General features: G+C 41.8%; 2 pseudogenes; both read left to right on the top strand.

The window, feature by feature from the left end:
• Window positions 1–603: 603 nt before the first annotated feature.
• LOC147450345 (uncharacterized) lies at window positions 604–4,835 on the top strand (annotated as a pseudogene).
• A 1,090-nt stretch (window positions 4,836–5,925) lies between these two features.
• Window positions 5,926–6,688, top strand: LOC147450344 (uncharacterized; annotated as a pseudogene).
• Window positions 6,689–25,093: the final 18,405 nt, after the last annotated feature.

The raw sequence follows: 25,093 nt of genomic DNA, 5'->3' as shown, positions 1-25,093 counted from the left end.
AAGGAGCGACTCATGAGAAAGAGGCAAGAATGAGATTCATATTATGCTTGCCAAGGGTAGTTTAAATTGTACATCAGAGTGGTGGTTGCCCATCAGTTACAAGGGGAAACTCAATGTCGAAGGAGGTTCCTGGGAGACTAAAGTAGGGCGGCTTAATTTATTAACTTATTGTGCCGCAACAATGAGGCTCTTTGCCATAGCAAGGTATGCGCAGGAGGCTGCATGGTGGGGTTTCGCACAGGGTAGCCAGGATTGCCTGCTGCAATGATACCATGTGAGAAGAAGGAGGACTCACTAAGAGTGAGTGAGAGAGAGATAGATAGATAGATAGAGATAGAGATAGAGAGATAGAGAGAGAGAGAACAGGCAAAGGCATGGGCGAGTATGCGAGAATAGGGTGCTTGTATTAGGTACCGAGAGATCTGTTATATGCAGTTGCATGGTAGAGAGAGATAGATAGATAGATAGATAGAGAGAGAGAGAGAGAGAGAGAGAGAGAGAGAGAGAGGAGAGAGAGAGAGAGAGAGAACAGGCAAAGGCATGGGCGAGTATGCGAGAATAGGGTGCTTGTATTAGGTACCGAGAGATCTGTTATATGCAACAATGAGGCTCTTTGCCATAGCAAGGTATGTGCAGGAGGCTGCATGGTGGGGTTTCCCACAGGGTAGCCCGGATTGCCTGCTGCAATGATACCATGTGAGAAGAAGGAGGACTCACTAAGAGTGAGTGAGAGAGAGATAGATAGATAGATAGAGATAGAGATAGAGAGAGAGAGAGAGAGAGAACAGGCAAAGGCTTGGGCGAGTATGCGAGAATAGGGTGCTTGTATTAGGTACCGAGAGATCTGTTATATGCAGTTGCATGGTAGTTACAAGGGAGTTACGAGCCCCCAAGATATCTTGGAATGTGGGCCGTTGTGCCTACTACTGGCAGGTTCTTCTATTTATTCACTCGTCCCAAGATTCCTCAGAATCCAACCTTACCTTCATAACCCTCAATAGAGGGTCGCCTCTAAAATGGGTTGGAGAGTCGAACACGGGCGTACAGGAGCGATGAGAACTGTGAACTGTTGTAGACCACAACCACAGTGATTCTCAGATGTCAAAGCCATGCATATTAAGTTTTAAAAAAATCTCTATAGCCTCGCATGCTTGCGGATCTTCTACAGCTGCACCACTTCTGTAGCTCAGCTTTTGTGTGACCCCTGTCCTCTGTCGCTTGACAAAGTACCCTCGTCCTCAACAAAGTACCCTCATCCTCGAGAGAGTACCCTGCCATGAAGAAGGTGAGAGGAGTGGTAAAGAAGCTAAGAAGAGTAGGTTTGTGCACCAATTTGTAGCTGTGACTGTGGCAATGGCATTTGCAAAGTGGCATCACTCACACGATGGCTAAAACTATAATGGCACACATCCTACCAACCCTTGATGCTTGCCACAACTTGGCCATGGCACAAGCGCTGGAGTTGCTGCTTTCCTCTCTAGTGCTGGCCAAGGAGCTTCGACTGATTGAGGATGACTATGATCCTGGGTTTTTCTTTTATACAACCACACACCAATTTTTTTGAAAGGGCACTCTCAATGTCATGATCTAGACGTTGTACTGGATTGCGGATACTGTGCATGGTCCAAACTTGAGTCCTTGAAGATGAGCTGAGAGATCTGTTTACAGCCCTGTCGAAATCCCACTTGCGGATGCTGCATTTAGATGGTGAATGTCTGAGCGCAAGTGGAGGAGAGGTTGAGTAGGGTAATTGAGAGTTCTGGCTGCAACTTGGAGATTTTGCACGTCAATTTCCACTCTGATGTGGAGCTGGAGAGGCTCAACGCTGCTCTGATGCGCCCAAATTGCAAGATCTGGTGCTCGAGCTCAGATATCTGAATACCAAAGACAATCCCACGTGTTCGAAGATCATGCTTTGAGAAATGAGAAGAGCCGCCTGCGCATGCTTCGTCTTTATAATTGTGAGTTCATTCCAAGGGAAGTAATGGGAAGCCCCGTGACCTGCAAGCTGGAAGCCCTTGTAATTGCTATTAGGAAATAAGATGTAGCTAAATAGATATTTGAATAGAGTACTTAATGGAGAGAGATAGTTTTCACACACAACAGATTATAGAGTAGAGAGAGAGAGAGAGAGTACACATGATATACGTGGTTCACGCAATGTGGGCTACGTCCACGGGAAAACAATCACTCAATGGTTTTAGTACTTCAAAACAAGAAGTAGTTTACAAAGGGAATATACCCTTAATAGAGCTCTCGCCTTGCTTCACTCTCACCTCACACTCACCTTGTTGCATCAACTTTACACTATGAAATGTGTGTAGAAATGGACTCCTTTTATAGGCCAAAAGGGATGCCCTCTCTTATGGGAGGCAACCATGTGTAGCCATCCTTGTGTAGATAGGTCCAAATCGGACCCTCCAATCCGCCCATGTGTGGCCGCCCTTGAGAAGACAAGTCCGCTTCTGAATTCGATCACCGGCCATTGAATTCGGCCACCAGCCACCACCTATCCATGCCTCTAAATTTTTGCGAAGAGAAGGAACATGCCTAACATCTTTAAGCTTCCATTCATTTTTGTTAGCAGTTTTGACAGAAACTGTACCTTTGCCGACAATCTCCCAAGTATACGTACCCAAAATTACCTTTGGTGTAATCTTGGAAATGTTGCTTGTGTGGTGTCACATGGAATGAAGCCGCGGAATCTACTATCCAGGAATTAGACACATTGTCTAATGAGAGAATTAGAGCATCTAAATCTACTTTACCTGCCACATTGGCCTCCAATGTTGGCTTGTTGTCTTGAGACTCTGTCTCCTTCTTCTTCTTGGACCAGAAATCTTTCTTGACGTGGCCCTTCTTGCCGCAGTTCCAACATTCAAGAACTAAGTTTGTGCGTGACTTGCTCCACCTTGAGCGATCACGACACTTTTGGTTTCTAAACCTCTCCTTAGGCCTTCCTCTTGTGTCCACTGATAGTGCAACACTTTATGATTCTCCTGTGCTTCTCCTTTGCATTTCCTCGCTTAGGAGAACACCCACAACATCATCAAACTTAAGAGTGTTTGTGCCAGAGATAGAATTACTTACAACCATCAATCACAAGGCTGTCCCAACTATCCGGTAGAGATGATAGTATAAGGAGAGCTCGCACTTCGTCATCAAAATTGATTTTTACTGATCGAAGTTGACTTATGTTTGTGTTAAATTCATTTAGGTGTTCTCCAACTAAATCAATCTTTGCCATCTTTAGATTGAACAAGTGCTTCATAAGAAATAACTTATTGGATGCCGATGGTTTCTCATACAAGTTTCCAAGTGACTTCATCAAGTCCTCCATGGCATTCATCTCCGAAACATTGAAGGCCACCGTTGACGCCAAGCTTAACCGGATTGTTCCTAGTGCCTTCCGATCAACGACAATCCATGCTTCATCTACCATCGTTGCAGGCTTCTTTACAAGACTGCCTAGTGGAAAATAGACATCCTTTTGGTAGAGATAGTCTTCAATTTGCATCTTCCAATGTTGGTAGTTTTTGCCGTTGAACTTCTCAATCTTTAGTTTCCCTTCCTCCGCCATAACTCCCACTCAACTCAAGAAATCCTTTCCTTGAGATAATTTAGCTACGAGCAAATCTTGTGCTGGTACCACTTGTTAGGAAATAAGACGTAGTTAAATAGATATTTGAGTAGATTACTTAATGGAAAGAGATAGATTTTACACACAAGAGATTATAGAGTAGAGAGAGAGAGTACACACAATATACGTGGTTCACCCAATGTGGGATACGTCCACGAGAAAGCAGCTACTCAATGGCTTTAGTACTTCAAAACAAGAAGTAGTTTACAAAAGGATTATACCCTTAATGGAGCTCCCGCCTTGCTTCACTCCCACCACCTCACACTCACCTTGTTGCATCAACTTCATGAAACGTGTGTAGAAATGGCCTCCTTCTATAGGCCAAACGGGCTGCCCTCTCTCATGAGAGGCAACCATATGTAGCCGCCCTTGTGTAGATAAGTCCAAATCGGACCCCCAATCCGCCCATGTGTGGCTGCCCTTGAGAAGACAAGTCCGCTTTTGATTTCGGCCACCGGCCAACCGGCCAACCGATCAGTCATTTTCCGACCACTTTTCGGTCGCTGTCCGACCATATTATTCCGATGAGTAGCAATATTCCGGCCATAATATTTGCTCGAGATTGGCCGTGAAAATTTTGGTTTTCGGCAAGTGATTTTATTTTCCGACGAGTTATTTTTCTTCACGCACGATGGCTTCTCCTCATAATGGGGGCCTTACAAATGTGCATTTTTACCACAGAAAATTACAAGGGGTAAATCATGCTCCATACTTAACAATTTCTAGCTATAAATATTTTCACTCCACTGTTGATGGGTTGTCAAGGCTGCTTCGAGTAGCGAGCTCCAAGGTTCGGTATCTTAAAATAGAGCCACTTGGCCTGTCTAGGGAGTCTGTAGAGGCACTCCAACATAGCAAAGTTACCCATCTTAAGGCGAAATACGTCAGTGCATCCCCTCTTGCTAATTTTCTAGGGAGTGCAAGTTTCCAACCTGAGAGCTTTGAGTGTGAGCAAGAGTTGGTGGAAGACAGGGATGGAGACTTGTTGATCATTGCCAGCTTGCAAAAGAGATACCAGAGCCACCTCAGCTCCTTGCGACTATATTAGGTGCTGAATGATCAGGCTCTGAATGTCGGCTTCTTCTTAATATCGGACTCTAAGGGGATGTGGAACACCCCAGAGTCTGCCACATGTATCTCTCAGCAACCCGTCAATCCGGTTACCGATAAAATTCCATGCCTTAGAAATTTTTGAAGGCCATTCAGGGGGGGTGCTCAAACCAAAATGTGAATGAACACCTAAGGGTTTGAACCCACGCGCGCACGACGCATGCTTAACCACTAAGCCAATCCATCACAGTGCTAAGCTGCTGTCTCCATAGTACCTTCCTTGTGCAAAAGGGTTAGGGATTCAATCAGACAAAAGCAAGAATGAATTATGGCACTTAGGTGAGTGCAACATTCAAATCAAGATAAGGGTCGTAACCATCGAGGAGCTCACAGAGAAGGTACTATTAGGTAAGGATGACAACAAAGATGCAAGGATTACCTCTGTGATGTTCACAATGGAGTGCATACACGATATGGGGGAATCCCTCTACTTTGGTGTGGACTACAAGAATGACGCGATTTTGGTCAATAGTGCAACTTTGGACATGCAATGGTTTGTGCAAGAGTTGGTAGGTATCTTTATATAGATTTTCAAAGATGATAATTGGTCGTGGAATGAAAAGAAACACAAACAATAGCAAAGCCAAAGGCAACACAAAGTTAGTATGATCCGTATTGTGCCCTTGATAGAGAAGATCTGTTCTCCGAATCAAGTGGGCTACGTGATACCGTTTGACGACAATTGGAATGGTACTTGGTCAAGAACACACCCAAAATAAGTCATAGTGCCTGCTTTATGCAAAATGAGTTCTGTGGAGCTGACTGGGGCTCCGATGGATACATTTACTACGAAAGGATAATGGCATGCAAAGATCAAGTATGAACATTGCTACGAGCAGGTATGATTTTCTTTCATCTCTTGATTAGTTGAGAGCAATGTTGCGAGCTGACATCAAAGCATGCATCTTGTATAATCTAATGACTTGTAGATATTTCAACACATAAGAAACTTTCAAGTGTGGTTTTATGCTTCTATAGTTAATGCACCTAATTGATGAAAGTTTGTAGGCGTGTTCAATGTGATTTAGGTGAGCCTCAGACAGTTGTGCAAGAACCCAAGGTTTAAACTTGGAAAGGGCTGGGTGTGTTTTGAAGAGAATAGTGTTTGGGTTGTTGTTAGAGTTGGAGGCGACACAAACCATTGGGTTGACAGGCAATGGGTGGATATTATGGTGATGACACTTGAGGAAAGCAAGAAGTGCCTGCTTGCCGAAGATATGGTCAACAAGATTAAAATCTATGTGGCTGAAGAATGTCAATCATCTCTCAAACTCGTTGAGTATGTTCTCAACCCCACATACATCAAGTCCAGAGTGCAAGAGAACATCATACAAGATGTAGCGACAACGGTTGTGCCTTTACAAGTGATAAAGGTTTGGGCTACCCTCATACATGGGACATGCACATAAGGAATGAAGTGTTTGAGCTTCTTATGCCCAGAGAATTGCAAGGCCATGTGAAGAAATGGGAGAGAAGCATTAGTAACAATTACAACAAATTAGTAGTCCCGATTTACAACACCACAAAAGTCAAGTCATGGGAGGATTTTTTTTAAAAGGGCACAACAATCTAGCTTCAACAACAATCAATCGAGAGCTCATGAAGATTCTTATCTACATGATCCATCAACTCCAGAACATTGATCATCAGTTGGTAGGCATTGCGGCTGGCATTAATGACTTAAAAGCTATTGCAAGGCATACACAAGAAGCTATGGATTTATATGGATAGAAAGTTTTAGCTCATTTCTCAAACATGTTGGACAAGATTAATGTTTCTTTCCCATACTTCACTAATATGAACAACAAGATAGCAAAACACTACTTGGTAGTGGGAACACGAGTGAAGTTGTACTATTGTTGTGAGTCTTCAAAGGGCATTCATCAAATGGATGGTAGAGATGGGGCTTGTGCTAGAGCTAGCACATGGTTGTTTTAAAAATTATTTTCACCTCAATATTCTTGCACTCACAAGGATTTATTTCACTATTGAAGAGTGGCGATACATCTAATTCAAGAAACGAAAACTCTCCTTTTTTTCTATTATGTGCTTCCTCATTTGCAGGTGATTGCTTTGATGATGTTCTCTTGATTAAAGTGATCACCCTCTCAACCATGCACTTTGTAGATATTTCTTGTATATTCTTTTTGTATTAGTCAAGTTAGTCTCTCTCTCTGTCTTTCCAAACTTTCAACAAAGTTGCAGAGAAGATGAGCAAGCAAATTGGAACTAACCAGACAAGGAAAGTGAAAAAAATATGCATACCTCATCTCATTGTCATGAAGATTTGGAGCTTCTGCTTGTCAACGATTTCTTTCAATCACTGAGGTCTTAGAAATCCGTGATTGATTCAAGTCTCTTCAATTAATGAGCCAAATCTGCCCAGTTTGCACATGCTTGTTGTAGGACTATACATGGTTTTGTCCGACCATTGGTGTTCCAAATGATGATTCTTGTACTCTCAAATTTTTTTGAGTTTTTTGAACTTACAAGAATTCTATAAGTTTCGAACTCTTGTGTATATGTAGCAACTGCAATTTGGAAACATCACATGTCATTCCCGTGCACAAGCTCGTTAAACATAATTGGGCCAGCTCTGTTCGTGGGATTCAGTCCTTAATTGGGTGGCGGAGCCCCAAATTAGGGTGCCCACCAACCAAACTTTGAGAGCCAAATTGAGAGGCAGCAGCAACGCACAGAGAGATGATAGCAGTGCGTAGAGAGACGGCAGTAGTCGATGAATCCCATCCCCTGCAAAAATGAAAATGTAATGGAATTGGCCAATACACTTGAGAGTAGCAGAAATTAATGAGAATAATTTTGAGAAATTACTTTGAGAGCATAGCGGGTGAACATAATTGATGATAGCAACATAAACCTAGCAATTAATTAACTTGGCATGAACAATACTTTTGCAAGAAAAAGAATTTAGAGATTATGACAACAATTGAGGACCGGATTTATGTGGAGCCGGTCCCCCCTCCAATAGGCATTTGTATTATGATTTCTCCCATTAAGAAAGACTTGTTATAATATAATGTTTGTCTTCCTTGTGACCTAGGTGATGCAATGAAGATGGAAAGCTTCATGCATCACAAGCATAACATAAATTTTGAAGAAAGATTTAACTATCCCAAACCTCAGTCCCAAGACCTCAAACACCTTCGAAGGTGGAGAGAGCTAGCAGGGAATGAGGGTAGGGAAGAGAAAGAATAAACATTTCATAGGAGAAAGAATTAGTCCTCACTTATCATCACTCTTCTTGCTAGAATACATAATAGCATAGTAATAAGCATTGAAGCATGGCTCTTGGTTGGATTTGCACTCCATAGCCAAGAGTGTTGGTGTAGGCTCTCAACCTCTACTTGTTTGGAGAAAGAGAGGAAGCTCTAGCACTTTTCACAATGCACAATGAGAGTGTATGGGAGAGTATACCCCTTAAGCAAGCCCCCTACTAGCTTTGGTCGACCCCCCCCTTGTAGCTCATGCTTGCGGCCTAACCAATCATAAGCAGGAGTCATACCAAGCAGCAAGGGTGGTCTTGGGACAAGTGTCCCCCTTTCCCCTTTGAGAGAGAGGACTTGATAAATGAAAAATCAATTAATTGAATCTCCTAAATTATCATTGGACCCGTTGGGTGGCCAATGAATAGGCTTTAGGCACACCATAAGGGTAACATGAGGAGTAATTTGACAAATGTCCCTTTTTCTTTCTTTGTACTAGGCATGCCTTGTGTGAGTGTGTGTGTGTGTGTTCTCTCTCATCCCCCCTCATGTAGGGCTTGCGCCTGTGTGTGAACACACTAGGACCGCCAAGGCATTTTTCCCTCTTTAGGAGGTTTTTTCCCCCGTGCATTGTATATACGTCCATCACTCTAGGGCTATCTATCTTTCCATTGCACACTAAGTAATACACTATTTGTTGTGTGTCTTGAGCTTCCCTCATCTTCTCCAAGCTGTGTGCGTTTCTCTGTAACCCTAAATCCAACAATTGGTATCAGAGCAGGTTGCGTCCTCCCGAGCTTAGTCGCCAGCTGCTCCAGTACACGCCTGCTCACTTTGTCCGATTTCAATGATCTTTGACGAGAGTTCGTAGGTCGACAAATATTTCGGGAAATCTCGTAGAGCTTGGTCTGCTCAGATTTTTGTTTTGGGCTCATTTCGGCCTCCGTTTCCACTACAGGCAGTACTGCATAGGCTATTTCGTTATTTTGTGTAGAATTTATGTTAGTTCTGTTTTCTGCATAACATGTGCCTTATAGTATTCTACGGTATGTGCTATATAGCACGTGTTGTTCCCATTCTTTTTCTCCTATTTTTGGGCACTTTTCACATCAGGTGCATCATTTACCATGGCTGACAACAACAACACAGATGTGTTCAAGATGTTTGCAGTTGAGGAAAGGTTGGATGGGGACAAATACCCTATGTGGGCTTATATGATGCAACATGTTCTTGTGTCAAAGGGCGTGTGGAACATTGTGCAGGGCATTGATGTACGTCTTGGTTCTGAGGATGTAGACGATGTTGAGGATGTTGTAGGTCTTGTTGCAAGGATGGCTGATGTTCACGTTGTTTTGCCTACGGCAGAACAAGCTCGTTGGGATGTTAAGGATGCGCAGGCTCATGCACTGATTGCGTTGTCTGTGAAGCGCACCATTGTTCCTCACATCCGTTCAGCAAAATCAGCAAAACAGGCTTGGGATATTCTGGCTGGTCTTTATGCAAGTCGCAATGAGGCTAAAAGTGCTTTGCTGCGTAAAGAGCTGGAGTCGAAGATTATGCATGAGGAAGATGATATGAACACTTTCCTTGCTAGTGTAAAGGATATCAATGAGCAACTTATTTCTGCAGGAGAAGTAATTTCAGATAGTTCCCTTGTGCAGACTGTTCTTGATGCCTTACCAGATTCCTACTAGACTTTTGCTAGTACTTGGAGACTGATGACCCAAGGAAATCCTGAAGTTGTCAAGTTTGATGCATTATGCACATTGCTATTGCAAGAGTCACTTTCTAGAAAAAACTGGACTAGACAGCATGCGGTTGAACAGGCTTTTATTGCTTCTCAAAGAAAGGCCACTTCTTATGGTTCAGCTGCGAGCGGAAAAAATTCTATTCCTAATGCTTCTGCTGGCAGCAATTCGTCTGGAAATTCTGGTGATAAGGGTAACAAAAAGATGCGTTTCCATTATTGTAAATCTAATGATCACATGATCAAGTCGTATCCTAAGTTGAAGGCCAAAGAGGATAAGAATAAAGAGGGTGGTTCCACTGCAAATACTGGTTCCACTACAAATGCAGCCATTGTTGAGTCTTTTGTGAAAGGAGACTTTAATGCTGATATTGATGCAGAATGGTCTTTTAGCACAGAGTACACTTACAATCCTGTTGTCCATGATGCATGCTTGTCAGTTGTTGCAGATTCACATGTGTGGTATTTCGACAGTGGTGCTACAAAGCACATTACCTCACATCGTGAACTGTTTACCTCTCTCGAGTCTGTCCCTCATGGGAATTCAGTCACTTGTGCCAACAATGCCTCTTATCAAGTTCAGGGAGTTGGAAAGATTGTGCTTACTGCTGCTAATGGCAGTTCTTTCACACTTGTTGATGCACTTTATGTACCTGGGATCAAGAAGAATCTCTTGTCTGTATCCGCACTTGCTAGACTTGGAATTGTAGTCAAATTTATGGATGACAGATGTACAGTTCATGATCTCAGTTTCGGTGATGAAATTGTTGCATTTGGCCTTTTGTGGCGTGGGATGTATAAGCTCACTTTGTATGACAATTGTGGACAAAATTTTGCAAATGCTGTTGAATATTCAAGGGCTATTTCATATGCAAAACTTTGGCATGCACGTTTTGGTCATTTGAATTTTGCCAGTTTGCTGCATTTGCAAAAATCTGATATGGTTGCTTCTTTGCCGCCTCTTGAAGCAACTGTCAAATATGTTTGTGAAGGTTGTATTTTGGGTAAGATGCAGCGTTCTAAGTTTCCAAAGGATGGTTCAGTTCGGGCCACATGCAGGTTGTAGCTAGTGCATAGTGATGTTTGTGTGCCCATGTAAACTCCGTCCTTGGGCAATTACCTATACTTTGTGACTTTCATTGATGATTACTCCAGGCATGCATGGGTATTTACGCTTAAAGCGAAGTGCGAAGTTTTTATGTGCTTCAAACAATTTTTGGCTATGGCTGAAAATGTCACGAAATGTACTATGGGCACCTTCCGTTCTGATCGAGGGGGGGAGTATATGTCTCATGAATTTAATGCATTTTTGGCTAGTCGTGGGATAAAACACCAATGTACAGTGCCTTATACACCTCAGCAAAATGGTGTTGCCGAGAGGAAAAACAGGTCACTTACGGAAATGGCATGATGTATGGTCAAAAGTCAAGCTTTGCCGCATTCTTTTTAGCTTGAGGCCATCATGTATGCCACTTATGTACTAAACAGGTGTCCTATGAAAGCTTTGCAGTCTATTACTCCATATGAAGCATGGCATGATAGAAAGCATTCTATTGAGCATATGCGTGTTTTTGGCTGTTTGGAATATGCTTTCGTGCCACAATTGCAGCGCAAAAAATTGGATGATAAGGCTGTCAAATGTAGTTTTGTTGGTTATAGTGCTGAAAGCAAAGGTTACAAGTCATATCACTCGCAAACAAAACGTATTTTGGTTTCTCGGGATGTAGTGTTTGTGGAAGATTCTGTTCAACCCTAGCTATCATGTACTAGAAACAGTAATGTAAGATCACACGACATTTATGACACTTTGTTGCCTCTTTTCAGTGGTGGAAATACGAATGTAAGTTCCAAGGAGGCAAATGTACAGCCTATGGGGGTTTCTGAAATTTTTTTAGATCAACCTATTACTGATGCAGATGTACATGATGTACTTGATGAGGAAAGGGCTGAAAATGAGCAGGCTAGGGGTATGCCAAAATGGCTGGTGCACACTTTGCGTGACAGTAAATTGGATGCACCTTTCTCTAGTTGTACTCGTTCAGGCTCTCACCATGCATCTTATGCATCAGATTGTTATGCTTTGGCTGTGTCTAGCCTACATGATGTTGAGGAGCCTCTCTCTGTCTTTTGATGAAGCACAGAATTCAAAAAATTGGATGGCTGCCATGCAATCAGAATATGATGCACTTATAGAAAATGACACATGGACTTTATGTGATTTGCCTCCTGGTAAAAAGTCCATTGGTACAAAGTGGGTTTACAAGTTGAAACTCAAGTCGGATGGTGAGATCGATCGCCATAAGGCTTGACTTGTTGCAAAGGGTTATGCACAACAAAAAGGCATGGATTATGAAGAGACTTTTGCTCCCACTTGTCGTATGACTACTGTACGTTTTCTATGTGCATTGGCAGCTCATTTTGGTTGGGATGTACATCAATCAGACATTGTTACTGCTTTCTTGAATGGTGACATATTTGAGGAAGTTTATGTAACGCAGCCTCGTGGTTTTGTTATAAAAGGACAAGAGGACAAAGTGTGCAGATGTAAGAAGACTTTGTATGGGTTGCATCAATCTCCTCGTGCTTGGTATGAGAAATATGACAATCATTTGGTTAAATGAGGCTTTCGTAATAGTCCAATAGAAAGCACATTGTATGTAAAGCGTGAGGGTGATTAACTTCTCATTGTGGTTCTTTATGTTGATGATTTGCTGATCACTGGACCAAATGAGAGACATATTGCTGAATTTAAGGCTGATTTGAATGCTACTTTCAAGATGAAAGATTTGGGGCTATTGCATCATTACTTGGGTATATAGTTTAAGCAGTGTGATGGTGGTATTGCCTTGTGTCAGAAAAGTTACATAGAGACATTGCTATGTAAGTTTGGACTTGAGTATTGCAAACCTATTGCCACTCCCATGGAAATAGGTTTGAAGTTGAGTCTATATGATGCTGGTGATCCTGTTGATGTCACTCTTTACCAAATTGCCGTTGGCTGCATCATTTATGTATGCAACACGAGGTCGGATTTTCAGTTTGCAGTCTCACACATCAGCAGATTTATGCATAGCCCAGGGTCTAAGCATTGGCAAGCTGTCAAGAGGATTTTCCGCTACCTTAGTGGCACTTTACATCATGGATTGTTTTATCCCAAGGGGGGATCATTGCCGCCAGACTTACATGCTTTTTCGGACTCAGATTGGGCTGGTTGTTTTGACACGCGAGTGTCCACAAGTGGTTTTTGTTTCATGCTTGGAAGTTCATGTATATCATGGTTGAGCAAGAAGCAACCTACTGTGGCCACTTCAAGTTGTGAGGCTGAGTACAGGGCAATCTTCACAGCAATGGTTGAGTGTGTATGGCTCAGACGCGTTATGGATGATTTGGGTGTTGGAGAGGACACTGCCAACACTATCTACACTGACAGTCAGAGTGCATTGGCAATTGCAAGGAACCCAGGTTTTCATGCTCTCACAAAGCACATTGAGGTGCATTACCACTATGTCAGGGAGAGGCTCTCAGCAGGAGAGATCAGCTTGGCTTATGTGCCAACACATGACAACCTTGTAGATCTTTTCACAAAGGCATTGTCTTGTGAGAAGCTTGAAGCTTTCCGCAAAGCTTTGGGCTTACTCCCCTTTGTGGACTGATCATGTCCTCAGGGCATGGAATTTCCCTTAATTCATGTGCCAGCTCTCGTTCACCGCATCACTCTAGGGGGGATCTGTTACCATATACATGTGGTAGTGATGTGTGTGAACACACTAGGACTGCCGGGGCATTTTTTCCCTCTTTAGGAGTTTTTTTCCCCCGTGCATTGTATATACGCCCATCACTCTAGGGGTATCTATCTTTCCATTGCACACTAAGTAATACACTCTCTTTTGTGTGCCTTGAGCTTCCTTCATCTTCTCCAAGCTGTGTGCGTTTCTCTGCAACCCTAAATCCAACAGCCCCCTCCTTGTGGGGATTGGCATTGACCTTTTTCACACCTCAATCCACTCAACCTTGGGCTTGGTTCCCACCACAAGCTTGGCCCTTAAGCCCCTCAAGCTTGGGCCGGGTTCCCACCTCAAGTACAACCCTAGCATCCCAATCATCAAGCACCTCAAGAATCTCAATCATCAAGCACCTTAAGCACCTTAGTCATCAAGCATGACAAGCACCTCAAGCACCTTAATCTTGGGCCCAGTTCCCACCTCAAGATCAACCCTAGATTTACCTAAGGTTAAAGGACTTTTACACTAATTATTGGAGGTCTTCAGTGAAGCTACTAACCCTAAGGTCTTATGCTCCATTGGTTAGCCTTGCTATTTGATAGACCGTCTCTCATTTGGGCCCCTTTACCATTGGCCTTGTGTTGAGATAGATCTATAAGGACATTTTTGTATCTTAACCCTTGTTCTCGTTTATTCTCCCACATTAAATGATCAGTTTAATATGAGAAAATTATTTAGGTTGGTTAGATATTATATTTTATGACATTACCTCTCTCTTGAAATCATAGTCGTCATCGACTATGAGGTAGAAGAGATAAAGCCTTAGTCATTAGTCAATCTTACTTAGCGGGTAGAGGATCCCTTTTTACCCTACGACATCTTTCCAAGATGAATGACTAATCCATTTGGTGCTTGGGAGACATAGCTGCCGCAAGCATTTTTGGTCTTTAGTCCATTTCATTCTCCCAAAGTAGAGTGACAAGTTCTACTTGGTGTTTGAGAGACGTCGTCATCACAAACATGATTCTAAGTATGCATACTATTTAAATTTGTGCACAATTAAAAAGAGAATGTCATAATAACTAATATCTAGTTCTCCTAAACGATTTTCTCATGTTAAAGTGATCATTTTAATATGGGGAAGTTCCAGGGGAGAAAAAGCTAGAATATTGGTTAAGCTGGCAGACCGGCCACCACATTAGGATCCAAAGGAGGGAAAATAGGGATCCAAAGGGGGGGCCATCTACAAAAGAGAAATGTGCAACAATGGGCTCCAAAGACCTTAGGGTTCATACCATTAAGACTTCCAAAATGCTAAGGCTCCAAAGTTCAAAGGTAAGTCCAAATGGTCAAGTTTAGTGGAATTGGATGCTTTGTGTGTGTACAAAAAAGTCTTCATGAATCCTACATAGGAGAGGGCGAGCACTATAAGTAGGGGATGAGACAGACACACACACACACACACTCACTCACTCACAGGATCCCTTTACACAAAGGGAATGAGGGACACATGTCAACTCCCTAGCCCAGATTCCCACAAGGTGCACTCAAAGCCTATTGGATGGCCATGGAGGTGGACCATTGAGAATTAGGCTACAATAAATCTAGTTTAATTAATTGAAAAACCCTTAATAAAAGAACCATCAAGAATTAAGCTCTCTATAATACTATTGGACAGTCTCCCAAGGGGTCCAATGAGCATTCAACAGCCCCATGGCTTGCCTGATTCCTATTGGCCAGAAGACAAAGAGGTCCGATGAGAGTTTAGTTGCATTATTTAATTACCTAAAGCTCTCACAAAAAGGGAAAGGGGGTCACATGTCAAAAGACTATCACTTATGCTTATTAAATCCTATTGGCTAAGCCTGGAGGGGTCCAATGGGAAGCTAGCAAGAGGAATTAGCAAGAGGGGTCGACCAAGAGAGAGAGAGGGGGTTGATTTTCCAAAGACATTATTCCAGACACACTCACACTAGCTCATGTGTGAAGCAAGAAGACTCTCTCTCTCTCTCTCTCCTTCTCAATCTTTAATGGAAAGGTTATCATCTACTCCAAGCTTGGAGAAGGGAGGCCTACACCAACAACTCTTGGCTTTGTGATGCAAATCCAACCAAGAGCCAAGCTTCAATGCATGATCATCTCCTCTACCATGCTAATATGAGTAATTATGTGAGGGGATGTACATCTTTCTAGTAAGACTACTCCTTCTTCTTCTCAATCTACTCTCATATCCCGCTAGCTCTCACCATCTTCGAAGGTGTGTGAGGTCTTGGGTCTGAGATCGTGAGGGAATTGATGTTGTGTTTTATAAGTGTTTGCTTAGTGCTAGAAGTTTCCATCTTCATTGCATTAGCTAGTTATTGAAGGAACACAAAGAATCATATTGTAAAATGTCTCCCTTGATGGGGGAACCTATAATACAAAGCCTTTTGGAGGGGGGACCGCCGGCTCCATGTAAATCCGGTCCTCAATTGTTGTCAATAGCTTAATTTCTCTCTCTTTTGAAGTACCCAAGCACTCTTGTTACGCTCATTAGGAATCTATTCCAATGAAATGCTCACTATGTTCATCGCTACACACAAGTTACTAGGCCATTAAATGTTGCATTGGTATCAGAGCACAAGGTTTCTCTTTTCTTGCTCAAGAAGGGAGGTCCTCAAGCTAGGTATAAATGGTTGGTATTATTAATTGCAATTGAGTAAGTAGAATAGGGATTTTTCAACCTTGCAGTGTACCTGCCTTTGTGTAGATAACGTGGCATCATCGTCGAGAGCTATGGTCTTAATAGAGGAACCCTACGGGCTTTCCTACGGCTTAACCACTATTTAGCTATTAGAAGCTTGACAGGAGCTGGTGCTGTTTTGGTGTTGAAAGACCCTCTCTTCTATTCCTTGCAATTAATGGTATTCGAGCCACCGGTATAGTAGCTTGAGTGCTTTTCTAAAGGGGTAAAGAGGGGTATCGACTAGGGCTTGAACTACCAAAGTACACCTAAAAAAAGTTTACAACTAAAAGTAAAGACAGTAAAATTAATGCTGATAGCTTTTATTTTGCTAATGAGAAGGCTACTAATGATTCCCCTATGCTTGTTAATTACCTTGTTTCTAGTCTTCAACAAGCCATGGGCAATCCATATCTCCAAAATGAAGTGCAACGGTAGCTTCGTGCTCATGGGATTCTCCAAGCTCCCCACCATGATGAGAGAGTACCTAGGAAGCCTCCTTGTGAGAACTCCAAAAGAGGCCTCTCTCCAATTCGGAAAGAAGAAGAGGATCCATACAAAGGGCTCAAAAATTTTCTTCTTGATGACGCATCTCCTTCCCAAAGGAGAACTCAAGAGCCCCCATCAAAGGAACAAGAATGAAGCGAGTCTCCTACCACCTCAGTGGAGATGGCTCCACGAAGAAGGCGGGAAAAACGCTCTCCATCACCTCCAAAACGGAGAAGACTATCGCACACTTCTCCACACCATAATTCAAAGAGGGATGATAGAAAACAAGAGAAGAAAAAAGCGAGAAAGAGGTCACCCTCTTCTCCATCTTCTTCATCCTCTTCCTCTTATGAAAGTGATGGTGCAAAAAAAGAGGATCAAGGAAAGAAAAAGTCGAGAAAGAGGTCACCCTCTTCCCCATCTTCCTCAAATTCTTCATCTTCTAAAGAAAGCAATGGTGCAACTTTTAAACCATCAAAAAGAAGACTCCGTAGGAAATCCTATGCCGCGTGGAAGAGGTCATCCAAGCTCAAGAGGTTCAAAGAGAGAGGAAAGAGCATATCTTTCCTTACCTACGATGGCACCTTTGGTGCTACGGACAAAGTCTTGCCCTTTATCCAACAATTCGACGCATGCGGCATTTGGAGATGAGGGCTTCATGGAGTCCTCTAGGCTACACCATGTAGCCATGCACTTTCAAAAGTCCGCCAGGGAATGGTGGTCTAGCCTACGAGCCAACGATGAAGCTCCACGAACATGGAAATCTTTAAGAGCTTCCATTATGAAGCGGTTTTTGGCCGCCTATGCCAAATACAAAGTACTCACCAAATGGCGAAGCTTGAAGCTCTCTCCCTACAAATCCATTCATAAATATGTAGACAATTTTTGGAAGCCACTGTCTTCAAAAAGATGGATTTTGGAGAGCAAAAACAACAATTTTGTGTAGGCTTAACTGAAGAAATGGTGGAGTGTATCAACTCCCAAAGGCCACGCACCATATCTGCGGTTATACACCATACTATGGTGGCTTCTCAAATCAATTTTCAAACAGGGGCGAAGAGAAATCTTAACCCCACAAAAAGCAAGGGTTCCAATGAGCCTAAGGGGAAGGACAATGTCCAAAAGTCTCCTAACGTCAATTCCAATAACAACAAAGCTAAGGAGAAAGGAGTTTACAAAGGCAAAAACAAACTCTCTCCTGAACAGCTTCAGCGTTAATGCAAGGATAACCGCTGTTTCAAGTGCGACAAGCGAGGGCATACGTACTGCGCTTGTCCCAAAAAGAACACCCACCATGAGCCTCCTAGAGCTACCTTGGTTGAAATCCAAGAAGAGGAAGATCACCACAAAGGATCTCGTCTATGCCATGCTTGGGGAAAGGTAAGAGAATATGATGCTTTTATTCTCTTTGACCCTGGTTCTACTCACAATTTCATTTCCACAGAGTTGGCCACCAAGCTAGGCATCCAAGCGTATGAGATGGGATATGTCCTACCTGCAGATGGTGCTTTCAAGGGGCAAGAAGCTTCAGTCACTCCCTTAATTGGGAAATTGAGGCTCCATGTCCAAAGCTATGTGGACAAAGAGGACTTCTTTATCTCTCCTCTCAAGCACGAGGATGTAATCCTAGGGGCACCATGGTTTGATCGCATGGCTGCCAATGTTAAATTCCCTCAAAGGAAAATCTACTTTAAGTACAGGAAAAAAGACATGTACATGGATGCCAAAGAGATGGGTAACACCATACCCATTGTACATACGCAAGCTTTCAATAAGTCAATAAAGATCTCTATTTCCGTGTACATGATTTTTGTTAAAGATTCTCAAAATGAACCTAATGCTTTAGCAAAAGAATACATAAACAATCTCAAGGAATTAGAGTTATACATTTTTCTCAAGGGGTTTCAAGATGTTTTTATTAACGAAATCCCTTGTGAACTACCTCTTAAACAAGGCAATGATGACCATGCAATTGAACTTCATCCTGGAAGTTCACCGCCTAATAAACCTCCTTATAGAGTTTCTCAAGCTCAACAAGAGGCGATTATGAAGCAAGTGCATGAGTTAGTTGAGAATGGCATGGTTATGCCTAGCTCATCTCCATTTTGCTCACCTGTATTATTAGTGCAAAAGAAGGACGGCACATATCATATGTGTGTCGACTATAGAGCACTAAATAGGATCACTATCAAGTATAGGTTTCCTATTCCACGGGTAGAAGACCTACTTGATAAGCTACAAGGGTCCACCTGCTTCAGTAGGATTGACCTAAAAAGTGGCTATCATCAAATAAGGATACTTGATCAAGACATTGTAAAGACCACATTTCACACTATGTTTGGTCCTTACAAATACATTTTCATGCCTTTTGGCTTGACCAATGCATCGGACACATTCAACGGCTTGATGGAGAAGATATTCAGGCCTCACAGAACCTTTAGTGGAGTGTTCTTTGATGATATTATCATCTACTCTAATTCACTAGACGAACACAAGCAACACCTCCAAGTAATATTTCAGGTCTTAAGAGAGAATAAACTTTATGTTAATCAAAAGAAAAGATAGTTTTTCTTACAAGAGATTCAATATTTAGGTCACATTATCTCTCAAGATGGCATCCAAATGGATCCATCAAAGTTAGAGGTAATAGGCCTAATCCAAGGAATCTTCATGAACTAAGAAGCTTTATAGGTATGTGTGCATACTGTAGATGCTTCATAGAAAAATTCTCACTAATAGCAGGACCATTACATGACCTAACAAAGAAAAATGTCAGGTATACATGGTCTGCCAAGGAGAACAATTCTTTTGAAAAGCTTATATCTTAACCTATGCTTACACTTTCGGATCTCTCAAAGCCATTTGAGGTCCAATGTGACGCTTGTGGTGATTGCCTTGGAGTTGTTTTTCTCCAAGAAGGGCACGCCAAGCCTATGAAAGTCGAAGGCTTGACCCTGTTGAGCAAGCTCTAGGCATATATGAAAAGGAACTCCTTGTAGTTCTACTTGCCTTAGACTCATAAAAGCACTATTTATTGGGGACTCCTTTCATTCTGCAAACGGATCACCAAAGCCTTAAGTACTTCAAGACCCAGACCAAGCTCTCGAACAAACAAATGAGGTGGGAAAATTTCCTTTTGCAATTTCATTTTCATATTGCTTAGATTACTAGCAAGCATAATCAAGTAGCCGATGCACTCTCCAGACGGCCAAGAGTGAATGCGGTTTCCATAGCAACTCATAATGATCTATCTTCGATGATAGATGAGTATGCTATTGATCCCAATTTTAGAGATGTGATTTCAGCCCTTGCATTAGGGAAGAAAGAGGAACCATTTACTTTACAAGATGGTTATCCTCTCTATGGAAATAGACTATGCATTACTAGCTCACTACGTGAGAAAGTAATGTATGAGTCTCATGCTCCTTCTTATGTGGGGCATAGAGGGATTCAGTCTACCCTAAAAGGGGTTGAAACATATTTCTATTGGCCTACCATGAAAGTATACATACAAGAGTATGTTTCTAAATGTGTGGTATACCAAAAGACGAAGTTTGATAGAGGGAAGCAACATGGATTGCTTCAACCTTTGCCAATCTCTAATTCACCATGGGGGAGCATATCCATGGATTTTATCTTTGGATTGGCTAAGTCTATCCATGGGAATAAGGGAATATGGATGATAGTAGACAAGTTCAATAGACAAGCTCATTTTATACCTGTCAAAAAGACTATCAAAGCCCATCAAATGAAAATCCTCTTCATATCACAAATATTTAAGTACCATGGCTTGCCAATGTCCATACTATCAGATAGAGATCCTAGAATGACTAGTAATTTCTGGAAGGGTCTCTTTGAGAATTTAGGGAAAAGGGTAAACTTCTCTTTGGTCTATCACACACAAACGTATGGCCAAAGTGAAATAGATAACCTAACAATTCTTGATGTACTAAAACCCTATGTAACAGAAGTAGATCAAAGGTCCCAATAGGAGAAGTACTTACCCTTAGTGGAGTATGCTTACAATAACATTGTACATACTTACACGGGAAAGGCACCTTTCAAGGTAATTGAGGGAAGATCCAAAAGTCCCCTGCTACTCAAAGTACACAGGAAGATCTTTGTTGTAGATGAGTATAGCGGAGACCTACAAGACTCTTTCTGAAAGATTAAGGACGCTACCTCTATCTCACTGCACTGTGAAAATCTCCAAGTGTTTACTGCGCTGTTTTATCGCGTTTTGTAGAGAGAAGGTGAAAACTCACGTAGAGAAAGAAGAGAGAGGAGGACGGGGCGTTTTTTGTGTTTAAAATATTGTCGCAATTGTTTTTGCATTTATTACCGCGTTTATTACCGTTGTTATTACTTCATTTACTTTTTACTACAAAATTTAGCGCCTAAACTTTCAAATTTTGGCTTAAGCATCCCCCCCTCCCCCTTCAAGTTTTGGTGTTTCCCTCCTCTCAATAAAAATTAAAGAATATTGTATAAACTTTTCAACTTTAAAAAAGAAGAGAAAGAAAGAGAGAGAGAGAGAGAGAGAGAGAGAGAGAGAGAGAGAGAGAGAGAGAGAGAGAGAGAGAGAGAGAGAGAGAGAGGAGGTGGGGGGGGATACTTGGTTACAACTAAAATAATCACTATCAATTGATTAACATAATTGAGCATGTTCCCAAATCTAGCGAGATGAAGAAGAGGGGGCAGAGAGAGATGAATGGATTACATGACGAAAAGACTTCATATCTGCAAAATGTTTATGAATCATCTTCCAAAAGATCTCTACATGAGGCATCATCCAATTCTAAGCCCATGGCTCCTAAATCAATAAAGAAAGAAACGGAATTGTAGTTTGTGGATGCATTGGCTTCATCATCTTCGAGTTCGTCATCCTCCATCTCATCATCTTCATCATCATGAAAATCATCCTCGCTAAGATATATTTGCTGCCACCGAACTTGATTCATCGACCTCACTACAAAGTTGGAGGTGGAAGAAGGTCGAAGATGGTCTCTACTTCATTAGTGGAAAAAATGGTTCTCCCCCAAGGTGTTACAAGAATTAGGAACCAAAGTTTTGGTTGTTGGATTGCTGGGATATATATGACCTACAGAAGAGAAGCTCAAAGTGAGTAACATTGGTATAATTAATGCTACAAGTGAATAAGAATAAAAAAGGTACATGTCACTCACCTACTCACAATTGCACGGTAAAACTAAATTGTCATACCTCCTTGTGTGATGCACACTAGAGTCCACCATGTAGAGTCTATTCTCATGTCGTTTAGACACATTTGCAAACCACTTGCACTTGAAGATGAAGGTATGAAAGGTTCTAAACTTAAACTTTAGTATCCTTTCAATAGTTCCACAGTACCTGGCTTCATCACTGTCTGTGTGAAAGTTTTCCATGATGGCACAATCCATGGTGGTTCTACGCTCGTCAATGAGGCACGTACAAAAGTAACGACTCTTCGACCACATAGAGTTAAAGGAAAGGCACTACAAAATAGAAAAATATATTTTATCAAATACATATTAAAGATAATTTCAAAAAAAAAAATAACAATATGGTTCAGGTATATGAGTACTCTACCTTTTGGTATGCAACCTTGTGCATACTCTCATTCTTTGCTGGTGATGTCTTCTCTGTGTGATTTTGCCTTGGTCATTCTCTCATGAATCCACTCTGCACTAATGAGATATGGGAAACATGTAAGGTGTCTAGGTACTGGCGGTGCCCCTCCTTGTGATTGTTTCCATGCTTCTCTCTCTTGCAAACACCTTGCCTTTTCCATTGTCCACAAGTCCACCCACTTGGTCATAATCTTTGCATTGAGAATACAAAAGTTATTGACGACTCAGGATAGATTCATATCCATGTTAAGTAGTTTCCCCTTTCCACTTGGCAAGTGTGAAGTCATCCTTGCATCTTCCTCGTGTGACCACATGTGAGGCATTGAAGGATCAACTTGTGCCAAATACTCTGATATGTAAACAAATGCCTCTTGAATGATCCACCCTTCGGCCATACATGCCTCTGGTTGAGACCGTAGCCGCACAAAATCTTTGAGAGTCGTAAAAAAACTCTCTAAGAAGAACATCCATCATGCATGCACTACTCCACATATAACGATCTCTGCCACCACGTGAACCAAGAGGCTAATTTGACTAAGAAGGACCGATCAAGAAATTGCATCTTCAATGACACACACAGTTTTTGTTGCAAGTGTTTGAGCAGCAGGGATAGCATCTATTTAAATTTCCTTGGAGCTCACAAATCTGCAAGAAAACACACAAGGATACACTAAGTGCTAGTTGAAATTACTTTGTACATAAAAAGGTGTAGTTGAGTGAAGTCTTGTGGTGTATATTACTAGCTCTCCTAGTTTGAAAATAGCATCCTTGACTTTCTTGTCCCAACGTATACACATACTCACCACCAGTAGAATGAACTACAATGTAAATCAGGGGAAGGGAAAGTGAGTGAAAGTCATACACACAAACTATAGATAGAATAGGGAGTATGAAGACTACCTGAAGCATCTTGTGCCAATCATGGAACTTCAACCCATACAATTGAACGCTTCCACCCTTCTTTGTTTTTGTGAAAGCTCCCTTTAGCGACCTCATGTATCCTATTGGTGTGTGAATAGAGGCAATGATACCCTTCACCTTGTCTGATTCTCCTTTGGCTAGCATCCATGGTGCTTTGGAAGAAAAATCTTTACCTTGATTACGTAATACCAATTTCTGGAATGGAGCAAGAGGAGGCGTGCCACTTGGCATCCATTGATTTGTTTGAAGAATTAATGAGGATATATATAGAGAGAGAGGTCAGCATAAAGCTTGCGAGTCGTGCCGTTTTTATTAGAGAGAAAAGCATAAAGGATGCGAGGCCTGTCGTTTTTAGAGAGAAAAGCATGGAAGCGGCCACCCAATTTATATAGCACCCAGCAGAGAGAGATCAAGCAATTCCCTATCTCAGAGAGAGAGAGAGAGAGAGAGAGAGAGCAAGCAAGGCAATTGACGTGGAGCAAGTGCAGAGCAGAGGTTGGAGAGGTAATTTGTTACCTTCATTATATTTTCTATAGTCTTGATTTTTGGGGAGAGAGAAAGAGAGAGAGAGTCGTGCAGGGCGTGCACCTTGCTGCAGAAACGAACTGCTGCACTGTTTATTCCTTGCTGCCCACTAACGGACTGCCACGGGGGGGGGGGGGGGGGGGGGGGGGGGGGGGGAGAGAGAGAGAGAGAGAGAGAGAGAGAGAGAGAGAGAGAGAGAGAGAGAGAGAGAGAGAGAGAGAGAGAGAGAGAGAGAGAGAGAGAGAGAGAGAGAGAGAGTGCTGTCTGCAATCGCAAGATGCTAATATAGACAAAAAAAATTCACAATGACATTGTTAGTTTAAGGCTTTTCGATTCTACTGTTGAGCAGCAGCCAATTACTTTTTTGAAGTAATTCACGAAGATATTGTTAGTCGAAGGCTTTTCGATTTTCTAGCTTCCTCCGAGAGAGAGAGAGAGAGAGAGAGAGAGAGAGAGAGGGAGTTTGCGTGCATCTTGCATAATTCATTATCATATTGTTAGTCTAAGGCTTTTCGATTTTACTATTGCCAATTACTTTTTTGAAGTAATGCACGATGATATTGTTAGTGGCCATGCTAGTCCTTTCTTAAAAAATACTGCATGCATGCTTGTTCCTTGAATCAAATGTACGAAAGCGAAGCTGACAAACTATCATCATTTTAAAAAAAAAATATTTCACTAAAAAATCTAACCCCTTTAACACAAGAGGAAAAGCATAAGTCCCCCTTCAACACTGGAGGGGATAAAAGTGGCGGGGGAAAGGCACATTCCTTACGGTATTATAAAAAATGTGGAGAATTGTGCCAACTCCACACCATACTTATGTATGGTTTTATTTCCACAACACACCAGCATTTTGTGCACGATGTTTGCACAAAAAACACTAGCCTTTTGGACGTGCATGATGCTGAATTGTACAGTTTACTGCGACAAATAATTCCATGTTGTCAATTAACGCAAAACTTCTGCATTGCCTTTTTTTTATTAAGAAACCATATTTCCTTAACATTGTCATTAGTTTGTGATTTAGTGATGAAGGTTTCTCATCTATTATGCAGTACTATGATGTTGTTGCTGAAAATCCAGGGATCAATTGATTTCCAGTATATTGTTTACTATCATCAATTTATCGTTCCAAGTTTAGAGGTCGTTTATTTTGTGTACATATCAATTTAGGGTATTAAGAAGAAAAGTTTTTTTTTTTTGTACATATCAGTTTAGCGTCTTAAGAACAAAACCGAATTTTATTTCTGTTGTTGGGTAGATGTGAAGGACTGTATGAATCTCCAAAACCCTGATCACTTCGACATCAATCATCCTCTCGATTGCAAATGTCGTGCTCCCCCATTCACACACTATAGGC

This window comes from Adiantum capillus-veneris, chromosome 9 (assembly GCF_014529385.1).
Source record: "Adiantum capillus-veneris isolate H3 chromosome 9, ASM1452938v2, whole genome shotgun sequence".
Taxonomy (NCBI): domain Eukaryota; kingdom Viridiplantae; phylum Streptophyta; class Polypodiopsida; order Polypodiales; family Pteridaceae; genus Adiantum; species Adiantum capillus-veneris.
Note: the sequence above shows the minus strand (reverse complement) of the source record. Positions and strands in the feature narration are given on the sequence as shown.